This window comes from Petaurus breviceps, unplaced genomic scaffold, assembly GCF_028583685.1.
Source record: "Petaurus breviceps papuanus isolate PSGF00001 unplaced genomic scaffold, PetGlider_PUasm1.0 156, whole genome shotgun sequence".
NCBI classification, from domain to species: Eukaryota; Metazoa; Chordata; class Mammalia; order Diprotodontia; family Petauridae; genus Petaurus; species Petaurus breviceps.
The window spans coordinates 9,260,196-9,282,159 of record NW_027185720.1 but is presented as its reverse complement, the minus strand read 5'-3'; positions in this window follow the sequence as shown (position 1 = coordinate 9,282,159).

The following is a 21,964-nucleotide window of genomic DNA, read 5'->3' as shown; positions in this document are numbered from 1 at the left end:
TATCTATCTATCTATCTATCTATCTATCTATCTATCTATCTATCTATCTATCTATCTATTCATCCATCCATCTCTAGCCCTAACTTGTAGCATTTGCTGGTTTCTGAGGTATAAATGTTCCCACCAAATATTTAAGGATTGGTTCTCACAAGCTGGTTTGAGCTGGCTCCAGCACACCTCTGCTTTGTCCTCATCAAGAAGCTGGATAATCATTTGTCAGATACCAGGAGATAGAGTTCTTAGTCAAGTACTAAGTGGAAGAGATGGCCTCTGAGGTCCCTTCCAACTCTGAAATTCTGTGCTATGAGGATACTGGTCTTCAGCATCTTTCAGAGTTCCCTGTGCTTTTGCATTTTCTTTTGCATTTTTTTCATCATCTTCCTCAAGGCACAGATCATTGGAGCTCGGCTGCCCCTTGACTCCCAGGTTTTTCTCTGAGCATTTAGCAAAAACAGGATGACATCTGCCTGTGCAGTGTCCTCCATCCACAGTCTCAGACAAGGTCCTAATGTCCTCTTGTCAGACCCTGGCCCTGGCTGGCCATATGCTGAGGCACGGGATGATTGTAACCAATCCCTGATATTTCTCAACTGAGGATAAGAAGTTCAAGTGGAAGGGAGCCATGTTCACTATGCCCTGCTATGCTCACGAAGCTGCCATCACTCCTCAGTGAAAATCAGTCAGTTATCACAGTCACTAAGCAATCTGAACTGAATATTCCTGGAATCTGGAATTCTGCTGGAGTTGTTTGATATGTTATAAGGTAAAGGGGTCTTTCTGGCTCTTATCCAGTGTCACAGAACAGCAGGGGCCTGGCATGACATTAACTCAAAGATTAATGTGGCTGGAGGGAAGATGCTTCTGGAGCTTAATAATACCACAGGGCATACATCCCATTTTCAGGAAGGAAATGGGCATCTTGGTGGCTTTTTCTGGCATTCAAGATAGAAGCTAAAGGGTGTGGGGAAAAAAGAGGTAGAAGGAAGGAGACAGACAGATGGACTGATGGAGCAGACCTTGAGAGATCATCTTGTTCAGGCTCTTCATTTTACAGATAAAGTACATTTAGACTCAGACAGTTGGAGTCATGTGCCCAAGGTCATAGAACAACTGATATGAGTGGATTCATAATGCCTCGAGTATGGTAATTGCTTCATAATTGTTGATTGTCTGACATGTAGTAATGATGTGTCCCACTTCCACGCATTTGGAAAGACCATCCCCCATTCTTGTGATCCCTTCCTCTTCCTCTCTGTACTTTTGAATCTTCTTCTTCCTTTCAGTACTAACTCAGGTGCTCTCTCCTATGCAAATCCTGTCATAATCTCCCAAGTGAAAGTGTTCTGTCCTGATCAAGTTTTCCCAAAGGACAATGGATCTCCCCTCCATAGTTTGGTGTTTCAGTCATCCAGTGAATTACTGGCCATTCACTGTGCCACCAGAGCCCAAAGGTAGTCTCTCTTCCTCTTAGGCTCCTAAACAGCCTTCAATATTTTCCCTATCTATGATCTCATACAGGAAGAGTCCTTAAGAGCCCTAGATAGAACTACATTCCCCTCCCTCAAATGATCACTTATCGATTTGGAATGTCCTATCTGTACCAGCACTGCCAGCACTACCCCTGTCCTGGGAGCTCCTGGAGAACAAGGCCCTCTTTTGTTTGGCAATAATAAATATTTTATATTTAATACATAGACACTTCTTATTGTTCAGGCATTTTTCAGTTGTTCCTGATACTTCATGACCTTACTTGGGGTTATCTTGGCAAAGATTTAGTTTGCCATTTCCTCTCCAGCTCATTTTACAGATGAGGAAACTGAGGCAAACAGAGTTCAGTGACTTGTCCAGGGCTGCACAACTAGTAAGTATCTGAGGCTGAATTTGACCCCGTGTCTTGCTGGATCCAGGTGCAGCAATATATGCACTGTGCCATCTGGAATGCCCATAGATATTTAGTAAATAATTATGGATTGCATGAGCTGTCTCCTTGGTTGCCAATATTCCCTACCATGGATTTTTTCCATCTGTGTACATGTGCTATACCCCTTAGTAGAAAGTAAGCTCCTTGAGGACAGGAACTGCAGCTGGTAAATGTAATCCATTATCCACAGTCTGATACATTTGCAAATCCCATGAAATGGTCATATTTGCATCTGCACTACATATTCCCAGAGGGCAGCTACCAATGGACATATTTTACATAATTATAACTTCAAATCACGCAAATGTGAATACATGCAATGACTTGACAGGATGTATTGTTTGAACTAGCTGTAATTTCATTCTTTAAAAGATTGGGGGGGGTAGAAATCAGTGAAGTGGCTCTCCTCTAGCTGATTCAGATGAAGGAGGAAGAACCAGTTTCTAAAAGCGAAATCATCTGGTGAATCATTCACTGAACTCACTCAGTATCTCTTGGCTGATAGCTCTCAGATCTCCATCTCTAGGCCTAATCCCCTGGAACTTCAGTCCACCATCACCAATTTCAGATGGGACATCTCAGCTCCTCTTTATCACTTAGCCTTCCTGGGCCTGTTTCCTCATCCATAAATTGAGGAGGTTGGGTTGGACTGGACGACCTCTGAAGTCCCTTCTACGCCTTATTCTCTGATCCTCTAATCTTACAAGGCCTTCACTTGGGTGTCTCACAGGCATTGGAGAGTCAATGTTTCATAAATAAGGCTTATCTATTTCCCTGACACTGCTTCCAAGTTCCACCATCCTTCCAGGTCCTCAGATTCATAACTGCAGTCCCCCATGGCTCTTCCCTTTCCTTTACTGCTCACATCCACCATATTCCCAAGTCTTATTACTTATACCTTCACATTATTTCTCCTGGCCTTATCTCCTCTCCCACACCTACCATGCTACTTTAAATACTCCTCTCCATTCACCTCAGTTGTTTTAATTGTCACTGAATTGGCTTTCCTTATTCCATTCTCCTCTCCCCCACCCCATCTCCAAGTCCGGGATCACTATTCTCTCTTCATCTCTGCCTCTCAGAATCCCTCTTCTCTTCAAGTCTTAGTTCAGGTACCATACCCTCCTTGGAAACTTCCTTGATCTTCCCAATAGTTAACATTCTCTTCTGGCTTGATTATTTATTTATTTCAATGTTGTATTCAACCAGTCAATGGACAAGCAATTTATCAGATGTCTCCTGCTATGTGTTGGTCACTGTTCTAGCTGCTGGAGATGTAGAGATAAAAGTTCAATGACCCCTGCCCTCAAGGAGATTACAGTCCAACAAGAGAGACAGAATACATGTGTGTAGTCATACAAAAACCATGTACAAAATCAAGGTAAGATAGCTTTGGGTGAGGAAGGCACGAACAGGTGGAGAAACCAGGAAATGATCATAGCTTGGTAGATGGAGGGTTAAAAGGACCTTGGAGTCTAGCTTTTCCTATCATTTCATTTCACAAATGAAGAAACTGAGGCAAAGTGAGAGGAAGTGATGGGTCCCAGGTCACACAGATAATAAAAGGCAGAGCTAGGCTTTGAACCCTCCCTCTCCTTAGCAACTATTCATTAGATGGATAAGCTGAATAAATAAGGAATGGGAAGAGGGGATGGATGGTACAGGCATGCACTGGTAAGGAAAGGAAGAAAAAAATACAAGATGAGTTATATGAGAAAGTGGGATACAGAGGAGAGAGTGCTACATTGAGTGTAAATGGAACAAGATTCAAATCCCAGCTCTGCTGCTTAATAGCTGTATGACCTTGCACAATTCCTTGAACTTTTCTGGACCTCACTTTCCTCACCTATAAAGTGATGGGGTTGTATTCAATGGCTTCTAAGGTCCATTCCAGCCCTAGGGTGATTAATTTATTATCTTAATATAATGATGCCATCTAGTTCGATCTCACATATCCTCAGTCAAGCTTTGGGTTGCTGGGTTTTTCTTTCTCTGGGATTTGGGGCATCAAACAGCATATTAGCCTGCCTCTTCCCCACAAGTTCAGACTCTGAGCTGCTGTGGGTATGCAAGAGAGCATGAGCAAACTTTGTAGCAAGATTTTTTCTCTATATCAATGATTTCGCCTTTGCTGTGCATGTTCCTAGAGAACCCTTTCTCACTGGATCATGCCACAAGCTGCCCAAGAGCTTCATGTGATGAATAGAGTACTGGACTTGGAGTCAAGGAGACCTGAGTTTATATCCCCCGACCTTCAGACACTTATTAACTGTGTAACTCCTGTGACTAGGCAAGTCACTTAACATAATCTCAGCCTCAGTTTACAAAACTGTAAAAGGACAGAAATGGACTCAGTGGCCTCTAAGGTCCCTTCCAGCTCTAGCTCTATAAACACATGATCCTCTGACTTCTGCGGGGGGGAATCTAAGTATTTTGAAGAATTGCAAGCCCTCTGGTTAGAAATTCCCCATACAAATAAATTCACAGGTCTGGTTTGTTTGTTTGTTTTAATTTGACACAATTCAATGGTCAAAAAGGTAAGGCAGGTGAAGATACACTAAGGGTTCAGAAGGGGAAGGGTGCTGAAAATTCTATTCTACTCTGCTCTAGTAAGACCAGTTCTAGAGTACTGCATGAAGTCCTTGATGGCATATTTTTAAAAGGACATTGAGAGAAAGAGTGTATCCAGAGGCAGCCACATGGCATAGTCCTGAATACCATACATACCAGTCCTGAAGTCACATCCTACATCAGATGCTTACTAGCTATGTGACCCTGGGTATGTCACTTAACTTCTGCCTCTGATTCTGCATCTGTAAAATGGGGGTAATAATATTTCCTACTCCTAAAGTTGTTGTGAGGATCAAGTGGCATAACATGTGTCAAGTATTCTGCAAACTTTGAAGTGCTATATAAATAATAGTTATTGTTGTTGTCATCATCCAGAAGAGGGTGAAAAGGGTGAGTAGCAAGAGGGTGAAGTGAGTAGCAAGCATACCATGAGATAAACTGTGTAAAAAGCTGAGAATATTTAGCAAGGAGAGGAGAAAGCTTAGAGGGGCCATAAGAGCCATCCAAGCATCTGAGGACTGTCATAAGGAAAAGGGATTAGCCTCATTATGCTTGGCCCCAGAGGGTAAAACTAAGACCAGTTAGTGGTCCCAGTTACAGAGAAGCAGATTTGGGCTCAATGTAAAAATAATTTCTTAGCAGTTATAGAAGTGGAATGGGCTACTTTGGGAGCTCTCAACCGGAGTCTGGATAGTTGTTATAATTCAGCTGAAGCATCATGATTTTGATCCAGCCTCTTATTTTTTTCTGGCTCAGATTGTTTTTGCTAATTTTAATATTTTATTTTTTTCCAATTAGGTATAAAAATGTATAAAATTCATTTTTAAATTTTTGATTTCCAAATTTTCTCCTTTTCCTTTTTCTTCCCTAAGATGGAAAGCAATTAGATATAGGTTATACATGTACAGTCATGCAAAACATATTTCCATATGAGTCATGTTGTGAAAGAAAACATAAGCCAAAAAAAAACCAAAACAGTGAGAAAAATAATGAAAGTTTTTTTTTTAAGTCATTAGTGCTTTCTCTGGGGGTGAATAGCATTTTTCATCATGAGACTTTTGTAATTGTCTTAGATCATTGTGTTGCTGAATCATTCATAGTTGACTATTGTACAATATTGCTGTTACTGTGTACAAAATTCTCCTGGTTCTGCTCACTCCACTTTGCATCAGTTCATGTAAATCTTTCCAAGTTTTTCTGAAAGCATCCTGCTCATCGTTTCTTATAGTACAATGGTATTCCATTATAATCATATACCACAACTTGTTCAGCCATTCCCCAGTTGATGGAGATCACCTCAGTTTCCAATTCTTTGTCACTACACAAAATCCAGCCCCTTAACTTAACTCTATGTACATCTTTATGTTTTAAGTTTCTTATAAACGACAAATTATTATTCTGCTTTCTAATCCATCTTCTTTCTTCTTCCACATTGTGGGTAAGTTCATGCCAGTCCCATTCACAGTTATGCTCATTATGTATTTTCTTCTCTCCTCTTCTGTCATACTTTGATCTCTCTTTGCTCCCTGCCCACTATGTGCAAAGGAGATAGAAGGGAAAGAGAGGTGTGTTCATAGTCAGTACACTCTGTTCGATGCCGTCATGGGGATGTTGTAGAGAGAGTTCCTACTTAGATACATATTGAATAAGATGACTTTGGGGGATCTCTTCCAATGCTGGAATTCTGTGACACTTCATTCAGTTGTAGTAGATAAAATGAGATATATTAAGCCCTTTGTAAGCCATAAACTATTATACAAATATATAATACTTTATGTTGTGATTAGTGGAGAAGAGTTCCAATTGCATCTAGCCATGTATCCCATGTATATAAAGAATGCCAACTATGAATGAGAGTTTTCTATATGCAGCAGGGTTCCTGACTAAGGATGGGGGATTTCCTCTGTATAAATATGTCCCATTCTGGGATTGGAATCACAACCTTCAATTCAATCCAGCACAAGTTTATCAAGCACTTGTTACCTAACTGGGGAGACAAGGCAAGGTGGGGAATGGAGAATTCCTGTGTCCCTACATTCTACTGTGAGCTACAAAATGTATGCTTATAATAAAATACCAAACATTTAAAGAGGAATAGAGTACTAACAGCCAGGGGAGTCCAAAAGAATTCTCTATGGACCGGGGGCTTTTAACCTAGAGGCAGTAAACTTTTATTTTAATTTTTAGATTATTGTATTTTAATATACTTGGTTTCCATGTATGGGTTTTATTTTATGCCTTTAAAAACATGATCCTGGGACAGGGTGCAAAGACTTCACCACCCGACCAAAGGAGTCCAGAACACTAAAAAAGTTAAGAAATTTTGCTCTGAAGTGTATCACTTGAGCAAAACCTTGAAGGAAACTAAGAATTCTTTTTTAAAAAAGAATTTTTTTATAGGGGTGGGTAGGTGGTGCAGTAAGAGCGCCAGCCCCAGAGTCAGGAGGACCCGGGATCAGTTCCAGCCTCAGATACTTAACACCCACACAAAATAACTGGCCGTGTAACCTTGGGCAACTTACTTAACCCTGGTTGCTAGTTTTGCATCATCCTCATTTCTCACTGTATTCCTCCTATCTCTACCCCCTGATAAAAAGACATCCCCGTAATAAAATATTTTGAAAGGGAAGGAAAACTTCCACAAACCTAAACAACATACAGAAAGTCCAGTCTTACATGTGGTATCTTACACCTGTGATCCCCCATTTCTGAGAAGGAGAAAGGGATAATGTCTTCTTAGACTGTCTTCTTTGGGGCAAGTTTGATCATTATAATTTCTGAAACATCCACTATTTGTTGCTGTTATTGTTCTACTTACATTATTTTCATTGTGCATATTATTTTCCTAGATCTGTTTCCTTCTCTTTCCATTTTTTTAATAGTAGTCTTTCCATGAAAAAAATAAGGATTCTAATAGGTACTAGGAAGGAGAAGGTGGATCCTGGGCTTATGAATTCACAGGAGTGGCACAGAAGCTCATGGGATCATATATTTATAAATGGAAGGGCCCTTTATTCCCATCCTGACATTTTTACAGATGAGGAAACCAAGACCCCGGGAATGCATGTCTTGGTCAAGTTCACAGAGGTCATAAATGATAAAGAAGGATTTGATCCCAGACCCTTTTGGCTCCAAATCCATTGTCCTTTCCACTGTGTCTCATTGTCAGAAGGTGGAAGGCTTAGTTCCAAGAACAGAGAAAGAAGCCCAGTAAACTGGAATGGAGTGTGTGTAAAGGGGAGTAATGTGGGATTTCTCTGAAAAGATGAGGCTAGAGCCAGACTATGAATGGCTTTAAAAGCCAAACAGGGATGTTTGTGTTGAGTTCATTAGTATCATGCTATAGCCAACTGAGTGAACTACATAAGGGCAGGAAGGATAAGGAAAGAGAAAATATGACCTGAAACGTAACTGATGACATGTATTTCCATGATAACATGTGTCGTCCATTGCATCTCTCATCCATTGCTTTGGTGCGAGGTCATGGTATCATGGATCCAGGACTAGAAGAGACATTAGAAGACATCTAGAGCCACTTTCTTATATTACAGAGAAGGAAACTGAGGCCCAGAGAGACTAAATGGCATGCCTAGGTAGGGACACAATAATACAGTAAATGTATGTGAGGTAGGATTCAGACCCGACTCCAAGCCTAGTGCTCTATCCATGACAGCTCTGGGAACGTGGCCTCAAACTCTCAGTGTCAATGAAGATGAAGTCCAGGTTCTTAAATGTTTCAAGTTGGAATAACTTCAGTCACTGCCTGCTAACACCCACCCTCAAGTAGTGTGGCATAGTGGAGGAAACACCAGAAAAGAACTGAGTTTGAATTTTGGTTCTGATATATACTAACCTGTATTAGCATGAGCAAGTCATTTAACCTCTGAGTCCCAATTTCCTGACATATAAAATGTTAGCAATAATACTTGGTCTGGTAAAAGACTCTTTGCTGCCCATCTCTGTACACATGGCATAGTGGATAGAGAGCTGGCTTCAGAGTCAAGATGACCTGAATTCAAGTTTTACCACAGTGTGACCCTGAACACATCCTTCACCTTCTTTGTGCCTGAAACAAGTCTTGCAGGGTAGGTGATGACTTCCATTGATAGAGGGAATTTCCTTAAGGGGAAAGCTTTGTTGTTGTTCAGTTGCTTTCTAATCATGTTCAACTCTTCATGACTCCATTTGGGGCTTTCTTGGCAAAGATACTGGAGTGGTTTGCCTTTTCCTTCACCAATTCATTTTGCAGATGAGGAAACTGAGGCAAATAGGGATAAGTGACTTGCCCAAGGTCACACCACTAGTGAGTGTCTGAGACCAGATTTGAACTCATATCTTTCTGATTAGAGGACCAATACTCTATCCACTGCACCACCTTGCTGCCATGTGAGACCTAGCAGAAACACACACACATATGCACGCATGCATACAACACACAACCCTATGTGTGCATATACATATATATTTATGTATGTGTATATATGTGTGTGTATACACTATCTCATAACACTAAGGTGAGGATAAAAAAATTGTAGAGGTAAAAATACCTTGAAAGCTATAAAATGTACCATGAGTTATGAATATTGTCCAAAGATTAGAAACTCATCATCATGTTGGCCATCAGCGAAGGAATATTTTAATTGTAGTAACTCATAAAACCATCTCTGAAACTCAGGAGGGGTCACAGTCTCCATCTATGGAAGGAAATGGAGATGAAAAGATGAAATCGCACAACCTTGGTAGTGTTGGGTACAGGAAGAATCAGCGCTTAGTGGAAGAAGCAGACTGAGAAGATGAATTCAAATCTCAGCTACATTACTTCCTACCTGTGTGGCTTTGGACAAATTCTTTTTTTTTTTGGCTTTTTGGAGGGGGAAGGTAGGGCAATTGGGGTTAAGTGACTTGCCCAAGGTCACAAGGCTAGTTTTGTGTTGTGTCTGAGGCCGGATTTAAACGCAGGTCCTCCTGACTCCAGGGCCGGTGTTCTATTTACTGCACCACCTAGCCACCCCAGGACATTTGAAAAATTTAGAGGTTGGACTGGAATGCCTTGGAGGTTCCTCTCATCTATAAAGCTACAGGTATAAGCAAGCTTGGGTATTCTAGAAGAAATGAAGAAGAAAAGGTTCATGATACAAATCTTCTACCCATTTATCCTCATTCACCACTGCACTAGGGAAAATCTGTTGCCAATTTCATTCATGTTTTCCTTTTTATTTTTCCTGGAAAAGTCAATTTCTTCATTAATTGCATTACCTGCCATTTCCGGACTTCATCTTAAGATCCTCTGGGGAGAATCAGAAAATGTATGTGCTACACCAGCCTCCAAGAGCTCAAATTTCACTCTGGACCCTTTCCAGGTATCAAGGAATCAATATTGGTTGTCAAGTCATGCAGAAGCTGATTACCATGAAATATGCATGCATGTTCTGTTTTCTGATCCTCCTCCCTCCAGCTGTTTAAAAGGAACCAGATGAAATCCATTAGTTTCCTAATTCAAAGAAAGCAACAATTTGGAAATTATTCCTTTGAGCAGAATAGCACAAATGGAAAGGTTGGGTGCCATGGTTTCCCTGAAGTCCGCATGGAAACAGTAGCGAGACAGGTTTTGTACTAATGAGTAGTTCAGGAAATCATCTCGGTCTAGCACTCTACAGGGGGACATAAAGACAGCCTTTGTAATCAGTGTGGAAGTAGAATCTTCAACTCAGCCAGACCCTGTATAAAGGAGAAAGAAACTTACTGTTCAGACTGTAAGAAATATAGAAGCTTCACCAAACAATAATGATTTGCTATTGCTGTTCTTCAATCATTTCTGTCATGTCCTGTTCATCACGATTCCATTTAGGGTTTTCTTGGCAAAGATACTGTAGTGGTTTGCCATTTCCTTCTCCAGCTCATTTGGCATATGAGACATTAAGGCAAACAGGGTTAAGTGACTTGCCCAAGGCCACACAGCTAGTAAGTGTCTGAAACCAGATTTGAACTAAAGAAGATGAGTCTTTCTGATCCCAAGCCCAGTGCACAATCTGCTATACCACCTAGATACACTAAATAATGATGATAACTATTGAATTTTAAAGATAAAAAGACTTTGAATAACATGCAAACTGTTGATTCTTGACTTTTGGGTAATCAGGATTCCAAACCCTATGGATCACTTTTAAGAATCATGTTTTTAAATACATAAAATAACGTACACAGGACTATAAAGGAAGCCAATATCATTGAAACACAACTATTAAAATATTTTGAAAAAAATTCACAGACCTAGATTAAGAGCCTCTCATCTAAACCAATCTTCTCATAATACAACTAAGTCCTAAAAAGAGGAGTATCTGGCCCAAAGCCACCCTTCCTTATGTATCTCAGATTCAATATCTTTCCTTCAAGTTGAAATAAAGTGATATAAAAAGAAAGGATAGCAACCAAAAAAAATTAACCCTGACATCATTAAAGAAAGGAAATGAAGAATGTGCCTTCCTTAAAGGCATGAACAATTTCATTTTTGCCTTTATGTCCCCAGCATGGTGACTTGTACATAATAAGTACTTCATCAATGTTTTAAAAGGCTTAAGAAGCCATCACTTCCTACACAACACAGAGTTATTAATGGTTGACATTTCCTTAAATTACCTTGTGCACTTATCTGTTCATGTGTCCTACAGTATAAACCCCATCCCCACCAATCTGTTAGATTATCAGCTCCCTGAGAGCAAGAATGCTTTCACTTTTCTATTTGTCTTCCTTAGTCCCTATTACAGTTCCTGGCACTTAATAAATGCTTCAGATTTGTAATAAGATGAAATTAATTGAACTGAGGAAACTGAGGACAGAGAGATGAAGAGGCCAATGATCAAACAAAAAAATCCCAGGCTCTAATACCTGGGGGTTGAGCCAAGATGGTGGGGTAGAAGCTGGAAAACTCCATGAGCTCCCCCGCATAACCACCTCAAATACCTATAAAATATGACTCTAAACAAATTTTAGAGCTATAGAATCCACAGAGTGACAGAGAGAAACAAATCTGTTGAAGCCAGTCCAGCAGGCGGTCAGGAAGGGTCCATCGCAACATGCTGGGACCTAGGATTAAAACCAAGAACCACCTACAGCCAAACTGATGTTTCAGGGAAAAATATGATCATTCAATTAAATGGAGGATTTTCAAGCTTTCTTGACAAAAAAAAACTGAGTTGAATAGAAAATTTGACATTCAGATACAAGAAGCAAGAGAAGCATGAGAAGGTAAACAGGAAAAAGAAATCATAAGGAACTTATCAAAGTTGAACTATTAACATTCCTACACGGAAAAATGAGAATTGTAACTTATGGAACTTTTCTCAGTATGAGGATAGTTGAAGGGAATACAAATATATATATATATATGTCTATATAGGAGGGTATATGTGCATGTGAATACATATGTGAGTGTGTGTACATATATATGTGTACAGGTATACATAGACAGAGGGCACAGGACCAATTGAATAGGTAAGGATGATACTTAAAAAGAGAAATTGAGAGGTGAGAGAGGAATATAATGAGAGGAGATGTGGAGAGACAGAATGAGGTAAATTATCTCATATAGAAGAGGCAAGGGAAAACTGTTACAATGGAGGGGAAGAACAGGAAGGCAAAAGGGAATGGGTCAACCTTACTCTCATTGAATTTGGCTTAGGGAGGGAATGACATACACTCTAAACTGGGTATCTTGCCCTACAGGAGATTGGGGGGAAGGGGATGAGAAGGGAGATGATGGAGGGGAGGGAAGTTTGGAGGTGGATAGTTAAAATCACACACTTTTGAAAAGGTACAGGGTCAAAGTAGAGAATAGAACAAGTGGGGGGTGGGGTAGGATGGAGGGAAATATAGCCAGTCTTTCACAATATATCCACTATGGAAATGTTTTGTGTAGCTACACATATACAACCTATATTGAATTGCTTATCTTCCCAGTAAGGGTGGGTGATGAGGGAGGAAGGGAAAAAATCTGGAATTCAAAGTTTTAAAATCAAATGTTTAAAAATAAAAATAAATCCCAGCTGAAATTTAGTCCTACTCATTTGTAAGCACAGGTCAAGGCTGCCTGATACTGCCTTTAACTCAGAAGCCTGCAAAGGGAGAGTTGGCTGAAGAGAAGATGCGAGAAATGTTCCTTGGCTCTTGCCTCTAAATCAAAGCCAGTCAGCAAGATGTTCATTGGTGACACAGAACAGAAAATTCTTTTCTAGGCACACACATTTGATGGATTGATCCCAGCAGCTCTTCTGGGTCCTGCCATGCCAATGAGGTCATCCCTATAGAGAAGGAGACCAGGATGCAATTTTATAAGTTTCTTCTAGAGGAATGGTGCTTCTTTCCCAATTCCTTCCAGTCTTCTATAATCTTCAACGTCTCCCATGATTTATTCCCAATAATAAAATTGTAGCTTGAGACCAAGAAAGCAGTGATAGCTCCCTGGATTCCTCTGGGGAATGCCCCCTAGGGGTACCCATTTTCTCCTCTGAAACAGGAGGGTATCACATATTGCTCAGCTGTTTGCTTATGGAGTTGAAGAACATAGATAGCACCATGATATTTTTTAAAGCTAATTTATTTAGTTTTAGTTTTCAACATCAACTTCCATAAGTTTTGAATTTTCTCCCCCCATCTCCCCTCCTCCCTCCTGAAGACAGTATGCAATCTGATATAGGCTCTACATATTCATTCCAATTAAATATTTCTATTTTCACATTTGTTATGTGGTATAGAAAAATTATAATGAATGGGAGAAACCATGATAAAGAAAAAAGGAAAGAAGGAAGGAAGGAAGGAAATAGTCTGCTTCCTTCCTCATTCAGACTCCATAGTTCTTTCTCTGGATATGGATGGCATTTTCCATCATGAGTCCTTTGGAATTGTTTTAGGACCTTACATTGCTGAGAAGGGCTAAGTCTATCAAAATCAGTCATTAAACACTGTGGCTGTTACTGCGTACAATGTTCTCTTGGTTCTGCTCACTTCACTCAGCATCAGTTCATATAAATCTTTCCAGGTTTCTCTGAAGTCTGCCTGTTCATCATTTCTTATAGTACAATAGTATTCCATTACATTCATATACCACAATTTGTTCAGCCATTCCCCAATTGATGGGCATCCCCTCAATTTCCAGTTCTTGGCCACCACAAAAAGAGGTGCTATAAATATTTTTGTACATGTGTGTCCTTTCCCTGTTTTTTATGATCTCTTTGGGATACAGCCCTAGAAGCAGTATTGATGGATCAAAACATTTTCATAGTCCTTTGGACATAGTTCCAAATTATTCTCCAAAATGGTTGGATCAGCTTACAATTCCACCAACCATGAATTGGTGTTTCTATTTTCCCATATCTTCTCCAACATTTATTATTTTCCTGTTTTGCCAAGTTAGCCAATCTGATAGGTGTGAGGTAGTACCTCAGAGTTATTTTGATTTGCATCTTTCTAATCAATAGTGATTTTTACATATGACTATAAATAGCTTTAATTTCTTCCTCTGAAAACTGCCTGGTCATATCCTTTGACTATTTATCAGTTGGGGAATGACTTGTATTCTTGTAAATTTGATTCAGTTCTCTATATTTTTTAGAAATTAGGCCTTTATCTTTACACTGGCTGTAAAAATTCCTTCCTGATTTTCTGCTTCCCTCTTAATCTTGGTTGCATTGGCTTTGTTTTGAGCACCATGATTTATGAGCAGTTTGGGCATCATAAAGACAACCTCAAAGCCAAGAAGCCCTAGGAAATTCTACTTCTGACATACACTAAGTGTATAACTGAGTGAGTCATCGATTGTCTCAGTGATCTAGGGCTTTTTGTGATCCCATTTAGGCTTTTCTTGGCAAAGATACTGGAGTGATTTGGCCATTTCCTTCTCTAGCTCATTTTACATATAAAGAAACTGAGGCAAACAGGGTTAAGTGACTTGCCCAGGGGTCACGCAGCTAGTAAATGTCTGAAGCCATATTTGAAATCTAGAAGATGAGTCTTCCTGATTCTGGGTCCAGCCCTCTACGTACTATGGTACCAGCTAGCTGCCTTTATATATGTGCTACACATAGGATGGAGGGTGAATCAGTGATTCTGTTGGTATAGGGTACTCCCAGATGAGTAAACTAACTCTGCTGAGGTTAGTACCTTTACTGTGGTGTACAGTCTTATAGAATACAGAGAAATTAAGTGATTTGTCCAGGGCTACATAGCCAATGTGTGTCAGAGATGGGACTCAAATCTAGGTTTTCCTTACTCTGTGGCTGGCTCTCTTTCTACAACACTACACTGCTTCTCACACTATGTAACAGATTACAGCAAAATCAGAGCTATCAGTGACATCAGAGCTCTTGAATTTAATGTAAGATGGAAGGAGTTATTCGCCCCAGGTCACACAACTAAGTCCCCAGAGTCATGACTCAGACTGAGGTCTTCTGACTCAAATTCAGCATTCTTTTTAGTATGAGATGCCAACAAATGGCTTACGTTTTTAATCTTCCATGCAAGATTTGTGGACAAGCACAAGAATTTTTTCAGGAGAAGGCAAAGCATGGAATATGAAGTAATTTGGAATGACTGTAACTGTGTTTGGTTCACAGATATCCTACTTATTAAATGTGTGGCCCTGGGCAAGAGTCTATAGTTATTTTTTCAGAGATGGCCTAAACACCTTCTGTGACCCTTTCTCATTTTAGAACCTCACAATTTTTTGAAAAGTTATGGTGAAATTATACTCTGAATTAATAGAAGGAAAACCCCTACAAATGAAAGCTGTTGTTGTCTGTCCTTCTTCTGGAAGAGGATCACAACAACAGGAAGGTGATGCCATGACTTGGAAGTGAATTGGACCACAATGGGCCCCTGCAGAAGATCCACTTAATGACAGTATTTTGGGCTGCCCTGGCTTAGAATGAATGTCAATGGTAACTCTCTTTGGAACAACAAACCTGAGGGTCTTCCCCTTCTAGTTGATTTTTTTCTTTTTTTCTAATTAAAGGGGCCATCCCTTGACTCACTTCTTAAAAAGGCCTATTCACTGAATGGGCATTAACTCGCTCTAAGTGAGTACTTGAAAAAACCTTAGGACCAGGGTCTCCCATTGCATCTTGGGTCATTTCCAGTCATGCTGATGAATATCTGTCCTCTGGATTCAGATGGCTCAGGAGGAGAAAGCTGGTGACCTTGCACAGCCCTCTCTCACCCAAATCAAAGTCAACTGCAAGTCATATCATCATTTCACTGATGCCATGATCCTCTTTGAAAATGAAGGACAAATGGGGCAGGCCAGTTGGCGCAGTGAGTAAGAGTGCCGGCCCCAGTGTCGGGAGACCTGGGATCGGTTCCAGCCTCAGATACTCGGCACCCACACAAAAATAACTGGCCGTGTAACCTTGAGCAAGTAACTTAACCCCGATTGCTTTAAAAAAAATTAAGGACAAACAAAACCAACAGCATACAATCTGATATTACCTCCAACATCATGAGGGTACCAGTGGAGAACTCTACTAAGTCTACCCATCATGTATAGCTCCCAGTCCATAACTATCCCCTCTTTTGTCATATTATTCCTTAATAGTATTCTTTTCTCCTGTCCTTTAGAGTTCCTTATTGCTTATATGGCACCACATGCTCACCTAACATGTCTTTCCATTGCCTTCTCTTTATTTTTTTCATCTTTGGTTCTTAGGAGATAGTTGCAGATTTTACTGCCCTAGCAGCAAGAGCAGTGAAATGTATTTTTTTTTCATTCTTTAGCTTGTGATTTTATTTGGTGTCTGAAAACTCCCTAATGTGGAAATTCCTTTCACTGATAATAGACCAACAATTTGTTTGTAGCTTAAAATCTTAGAGAGTTGTTTGGGGCACTGAGAGCTTGGCACTTTGTCAAGATCACACAACTAGTATGCATCAGAGGTGATACATGAATCCAGGTGTTCCATACCCCAGAATCTCATACTCTATCTATGATTTCTACATTGCCACTTGCCCTCCCCCCGCAAAAAACTGATATGTTATGAGTAGCAATAGTAGTAACAGACTATTAATAACAATAATAAGGAAGGAAAAAATTGACAATAAAAGATTTCTTAATGTAAGCATTTGGCTTCCTGAAGCAGCTGGTACATTCCATTTGTCACTTGAAGATGCATCATTGGCATTTACATCAATGGTGCATGAGAGAAAGGCTCGTGAAAAGAAGAGGTGGGATGATGATCACTCACCCAGCTGAGAAGTCTAAAAAAACTTCATCTCTAAAGATGCAACAGTCTATACCGTTTTCCTGATGATACACAGAAATGAGTGTTGTGTTTCGTGTCTAGATGTGTTTTGAGTTGGTTACTATTAGCAGAGAGAAACAGCAACCCTAGGAAAATGGATCATCTCTTCCCTCTATATTTTGTAGAATTGAAATATTCTGTTCTTTGGTGTTACATAAATGGCACTCAGTATTGTGAGTCATCAAAGCATCGTGAATAGACCTTATTTCAATGCCTGTACCTACCAAATATGAGGGGTGTGAACTTGAACTTGGCAAGGTTCCTTAATAACTCAGAGCCCCCCAAATAATTCTTTAAGGCTAGTTGCAGTCAAGGGTAAAGAGAGTTGCCACACTGGGACCTGAATCCAGGTATAAAGTCACAGGTAAAACAAAAAAAAAAAAAGAAAAGGAGGAAAAATTCTAATACAAAGGGATTACTGAAATTGTTATATTAATTTTTGTGTATTGATTTTGAATACAAGAAGAAAATGGTCATCAACCAACATTTTTAAAGCTCTATGTGCCAGGTTTATGGTAAATATAGTCATTCATGTTGGGATTCCTGATCCTTAATCTATCCAAACTAGTCAGTTTAAACCTATTTACCAAGAGAATTTTAAAAACTGATTTATTAAGCCTTTGGATATTAAAAATAAATAATAAAAGTATAAAATTGAGTTATTATGATGTTGCTTTTATCAATTTAATAACCAACAGAGGCGGCTAGGTGGCGCAGTGAATAGAACACCAGCCCTGGAGTCAGGAGGACCTGGGTTCGGATCTGGCCTCAGACACTTAACACAAAAAAACTAGCCATGTGACCTTGGGCAAGTCACTTAACCCCAATTGCCCTCCAAAAATAAGCAAAAAGCAAAAAACAAAAACAATTTATTAACCAACATAATCTAATAAACACACAACACAATAAGGAATATTTTCTCCAAAGCTCATCACCAAAGCAAACCCAAAATAATGATGAAACAAGTATGCAAATGAGATGCTTTGTTCTGTATCCTCTCCCAGTCCTATCTGAAATTCTACCAACTTTGACTCTTTACACTCTGGCTCTGTCTATGTGTCTATCTGTCTGCCTTTCTGTCTCTTTCCTTCTTGGGAGCTATTTGTAGCAGGTAGTGTATATTATAGCTCTGGATCTGCTGATTTCACTCTATATTACATCATGTAGGACTTTCCATATTTCATTATAAGCTTCATGATTATCATGTTTACAGCACCACAATATTCCATTACATTGGTATTCCATAATTTATTTAGCCATTTTCCAGTTGTTAGAAATGTAGGTTATAACCGGGCTATGCTCAATAATCTTTCATAAAATCCCTCTTCGTGATGTTCCCTTGTGACAGGGAGATGACTCAGAATTGTTATAGGCAATGCCAAAGGTGTACTAGCTTTGGCAGGTCCTAATGAGCTGGAAGGGCTTCAAATGCGGGCCTGGTGACAGACTGTGTCTATTGTCCAACTGAGATAAGTGCAAGACAAACTCAGCACTAGACAATTGACCACCTGTTATGAACCTTTTAGCCATGGCAACTCATGAAGCATGGAGGGGTTGGTATCTATGTTGATGGAGAGAGCGTCCATACTGATGAGGTCACAAATCAAAGAATTAAAGTCACTTCATCTGTAAAACAAGGCTATTGGACTAGATGATCTTTGATGTCCCTTTCAGTTCTAGATATATGATCCCTTGACCCTTTTTCTATAGTCCTGTGATTCATAAAGAAAACATCCTAGAAAACTTGTATTGGATTTCCTGATGGACTTTACATACTATTATATGAGTGACAACCTTTCTTTTCTTTTTCTTTTATTTTGAACTAAATAAATGCTAAATAAGGTAAGCATTTTCATATACAAAGTAGGACAAAAAAAGGATTTTACAGTAACTATGAACCCATATTATGTATAATTTGCTTTCTTAAAATAGAAAATGGGGGGGGGGGCAGCCAGGTAGCACAGCATGTAAGAGCTCCGGCCCCAGAGTCAGGATGACCTGGGATCGAATCCGGGCTCAGACACTTAGCACCCTCCCAGAAACACTTGGCCATGTAACCTTGAGCAAGTTACTTAACTCCAATTGCTTAGGAGAAGCCAGGTGGCTCAGTGAGTAAGAGCACTGGCCCCAGAGATGGGATGAACTGGGATCAAATCCAGGCTATGATACTTAGCACCACACCCAGAAATAACTGGCCGTGTAACCTTGAGCAAGTTACTTAACCCCAATTGCTTAAAAATAAATAAATAAAATAGAAAATAGGGGAGGCTAGGTGGCACAGTGAATAGAGCACTGGTCCTGGAGTCAGGAGGACCTGAGTTCAAATCTGACCTCAGACACTTAACACAAAAACTAGCCATATGACCCCGGGCAAGTCACTTAACCCCAATTGCCCTCCAAAAAGCAAAAAAAAAATTAAAAAATTAAAAAAAATCGAAAATAAATTCACTATATTATTTTCAAAACTATACTACTTATCTGTGTTTCTTGCCTTCTCTCTGGGAAATCAAATTTTTCCCAAAAGAATCTGAGAAATAGGTGTCTTTATCTTATTTTAGAGATGACATATAGGACTCAATATCAGTAGTAGATTAGCAAACAATATGATTTGGCCTATAAAAGGTATTTTAGGTATTCTACTTTTGCTCATGTGGCAATGGCCTTCCTCAATTGTGCTCCTCATCCCCCATCACAAACCTATGAGAACACAAACATCAATTCAAAATAAACACATTCATAAATTACCATGAAAGATTGGCTCAGGAAAAACCAAATGTGTATATATCCCAATATCTCTTAGCATTTGCCCTTTAAGAAACTGAAAAAAGCAGGAAAAATAAGCAGATCTCATCCTGAAAAGGATGTTCTACTAAAGCACATGTTGAAAGGTGCAAATCATCCTTTAATTTCTCTCTTTGGGTTATCCAGCATTTTGTACACCCTTTTGGTCCATCTGATTCTTTGCTTTGGTCCCAACTCCCCAGCTGGGGAGGATGGGGCACCTGATGATTTCTCCTTCTACTGTCTTCCATGTCAAGGAAGTGTAGTTCAGCGAAAAGAGCCTGGCCTGGATTTAAAAGGGGTTGTAGCACAAGTCACTTCATTTCTATTAGGTTTAGATTCTTTATCTACAATCTGGTGGGGTACAATGAAGTGATCTCTAAAGTTATTTTTAGCTCAAATATTCCTTAAGTCTTTGAATTTTGCTTTGTTTTGAACTTTGGTCCAGACTCAACATTATGTTGCTTCTTTCATTTGCTTCTTCTGCTTCAAGGATTCAGCACCCTACCTGTAATCAGCTTCTATTAAAATGTCTGTCTTGGAAACAGATGATTTTTTATATTTGTTTTGAGGCCTACTGCCCGGTGTTTTTGTTTCTTTTTGACATACTTTTAAGTTTTCCTTAAATTTGTCTTTATTGCTTTTAAATTCTACACAGGTGGATAAAGGCTACTTTGCATTATTAATTAAACTTGTTAAGATGAATGACTTATTTTATTAGCATTTCCTTCCCCTTATGTTTTTCCTGATACCACTTCACCCCCTGGGGGGTGGGGGTGGGGGTGAAACAATCTTTGAAACAAGAGGGTATTTTCAATCCTGAAAGCTCATGGGGTTCAGCACCATGGACAGATCACAACCAGGAAATTGGAAAAATGTGTTCTGAGGGGCTCTGTGTCCTAGGAGCATTGATTCCAGTTCTGTAGTGCAGCTGGCTTATTTTACAGATTAGAGATTGGGTTCAAAGCTGTTTAGATATTTGTCTAAAGACACATAGCAGCAGATTTAGGATTTGAACCCAGGTCTTTTGATAGTAAAATAAGGTTCCCAGTGGAAATTTTTATGTCCCATAGTTTCTCTAGTATTATTTTTATTTTTCTCTAGTATTATTAATTATTTTTAAAGGTTTTGCAATTCTCAGGAAACGGCATCAAATTTACCATGCTATGATTATTTATTAGCTATTGAAACAAATATAATTGTTATTTGGTCCTACTTTCTTATTTCAAATATAAGGAGACTCGGGCTCATAATGGTTGAGGGGCCTTCATAAGACTACACACTGGAAAATATGGGGCAAAACAATACCTGATTTAATTTTCCTTCTTATGATTAATCAGACAATAGTGTATTATTTATTGAGTGGGAGACATCACGCAGACAGGACTCTGAATGTGGAATGAAAACAACTGAGTACAGCTCCTACCACTACAGAATTTTAAGCTGGGTACCCATGCCTCACTCACAGATACTGGGAGGTATTCCTAAGATCAGACATTTAAAGTTTCAAAGGAACTCAGATCTTTTCATTCAACCCCTCATTTTGCAAATGGGAAAATAGGCCCAGAAGCATTAAGCTTTGATGTTGCTAGATGGCACCATAGATAGAGCAGGAGTTCAAGTCCAGCCTCAGACACATATTGAATCTGTGACCCTGGTCAAGTCACTTAACTTCCATCTGTTTCATGTTCTTCAACTATAAAATGGTGATAATGATAGCTTCTATTTCACAGGGTAGTTGGGAGACCCAAAAGAGATAATATTTGTAAAGCACTTAGCACAGTGCCTCCTGGCACATAGCAGGAACTTAACAAATGCCCTTCCTTTCCCTAAGTCATTTGCCTAAGGTCACCCAGGTAGAATGCTAAAGAGTCATGATTCCAAACTAGTTCTTCTGATCCTAAATACATTACTTTTTCTCCTATATTAAGGTCTCTTTGGTTTATGCTGTTAGGCTAATTAAGCCATCCTTGTCTAGCAATACAGTAGAGGAGCTCTTGATATCATTAACTCTTAAGGGAACAGTATTTCTGTTTCAAACACATACTGAAAGAATTGAAAATGTTTTAACCTAGAGAGGAAAATGCTGGAGATAAGGGGATAGATATAATTGTTCCATTCGTGCATTTGAAAGGCTGTCATATGAAAGAGAGATTACCTCTGTTCTCCTTGGTCCCACAGGGCAGAACTAGGAGAAGTGAATAGAATAACAATAATAATTTTTTAAAACTGGAATTAGTATAGCATGTTAATGTTTGCAAACTGTTCTTCAAGGATTACATTGTAACCACCCCTGTGAAGCTGGGAGAAGCAGGTTTTACCTGAGTGAAAACAAGAACTGGCTTGTGGAGAGAGCTGTCCAAAACACAATGTGGAGAGTCCTTTGTAAGGTAGTGAGTTCTCC